Raw genomic sequence first — 2,033 nt, 5'->3', positions numbered from 1 at the left:
GTGTTCTGGGAGCAGCGAGGAGGGCAGTGGGGCTGGAACAGACAGTAGCTGAGATGAGGCCAGAGGTATGGTCAGATCATGTGGGGCCTTTACATCAGAAGGTTTTTTTCTTTTCTTTTTCCTCTGAGTGAGATGAGGAGTTACAAGACAATTTTGAGCAGAAGAGAGACATGGTATGACGGCTCTTAAAAATATCACTCTGTCTTCTGTGTGAGAAAAAATCAAGTGTTGGTGGATGAAGAAGTCAGTAGGAAAACACTGGGATATTCATGCAGTTTTCAAGCTAGAGATGTTGGTGGTTTTGCCTGTGTGAGCAGTGAAAAAGTGGGAAGTGACTGGATTCTTGATATATTTTGAAATTGAACTCTGCAATATTTGCTTGTGGATTAAAACTGGAGTATGAGAGAAAAAGTGGGGTCAAGGAGGACACCAAATATTTGGACTATGCAGTGTCACTGAACTGTGCATGTAGAAATTTTTGAAATGGTGTATCTTTGGCTATGTGTATTTTCACAAAAAAAAAGTTGAGAAGTTAGAGGGTTGACATGTTGTGGGGTTGTTAACCAATGTCATAAAACAATATGCATACTACTGTTTCATGAGAAACTATTTCTTCTGTAAGCCTTCACGTGAAGTACAATAAAAAAAAATAAAAAAATAATAAAGTACAGAATATTAAAAAAAAAAAGTTCTAGGCAGGAGAGCTGGACAAATGAAGAGTTAAGCTGTAAGGCTACTTGAAATAAATACACAATTCAAGGCTGGGGCAATTTCAGCAAGAGGTCAGTTAATACATTCAATTAAAATTTAAAAAAAATTAAAAAAAAAAAAGAAAGAAATCTGCTCTCCCAGTATCTCTGGTCATTTTTTTAAGAGACCAGCTAGGGAATGACATAAGTGACACGGACAGACAGTCTGTTTCTTCTGCAAACACAGAAACCATGCCAACACGGTTTTTTGTTTTGTTTCATATCTCAAATTTGTGGATGCTGAATTTGAGTCCACTTTTTTAGTTTTTCGTAGCCTGCTATGAAGCATTCACGTACATTTGAATTTTTGCTACATCTTAAATTGTAGATCATTCTGATGTGACTTCCCTTTACATACAAGAATAAATCATTTTAAAAAGAGTGGTGAGTGACAAAAAAGAAACAATTACCTTGTTTTACGTATTTTATAATTTTTTTCACAAAAATTTCCACTTAATATGCTTAGCTTGTTCTACAAGGAGCCCATTTTCCATCACTGAAGTTAAAATTGCGTTTCATCAAACCCAGAAATCTCTCGCTAAGGAAGAAAGGGTTTTCATTTTTAAGTGGCTCTATTTGGACGCAGTGGAGTCTTGGTCTAGGAATCAAATTTTTTTTTTTTGGTAATCTATGTAAACCTGCTGCCTCATTAAAAATAAACCAGGTTCTGTACTGAGAAAAAAAAAATATTTTGGGCTATGTAAATAGATGGAGCTGCCACCAAATCCTTAACAATATGGAGAATTAAAATATTTTTAAAACTTTTCAGCTTGATAGGTAAACAATGACTATAGAAGGGCATTTGGCAAGTTTAGAGGTAAAAATCTCCAGTCTCCTTATGCAGTGCAGTAAATTGCTTAATATGGCCTTTCTAGCCATAGTCTTCATGACTCCCACAAGAGGATCTGGTGGGACTATGCAAATGAGGTGCTGGTGACCCTCCAAGGGGACTGGACAGCCTTGTAATGCAAGAAAGTGTATGGAGCCCTTGCGGAGGTGGGACTATACAAATAAGGTGTGTGGAACTCTAACAAGGGGATTGGTCAGTCTTGCCATCCTACTAGGCTTAAAAAGAGCCAATCCCAGAGTGAGAGAGGGGGACTTCACTACCAAGAAGAAAGAAGAGCTGGGAGTGGAGCCTGTCCTTTGAGCTCAGGGTCCTTTTGCTGAGAAGCTCGTAGACCCAGGAGACAGAGAGAGAACTGTAACAGCAGAGATGGCATGAGATGATGAGAAGCAGTGGCAGAGAAATGGTGGCAGCAGAACTAGGAGACCAGTGCAAGA

The 2,033-nt window shown here is 38.5% G+C and overlaps 1 protein-coding gene across 2 annotated transcripts in view; it reads left to right on the top strand.

Annotated features, from left to right (window-relative positions):
- The window catches only part of LOC101345854 (class I histocompatibility antigen, Gogo-B*0101 alpha chain-like), a 113,875-nt gene that overhangs the window by 5,680 nt on the left and 106,162 nt on the right, over window positions 1-2,033 (top strand). The gene's annotated exons all lie outside the window — the stretch shown is intronic.

This window comes from Trichechus manatus, unplaced genomic scaffold (genome assembly GCF_000243295.1).
Source record: "Trichechus manatus latirostris isolate Lorelei unplaced genomic scaffold, TriManLat1.0 scaffold00295, whole genome shotgun sequence".
In the NCBI taxonomy this organism is placed as follows: domain Eukaryota; kingdom Metazoa; phylum Chordata; class Mammalia; order Sirenia; family Trichechidae; genus Trichechus; species Trichechus manatus.
This window is presented reverse-complemented; position numbering and strand designations above follow the sequence as displayed.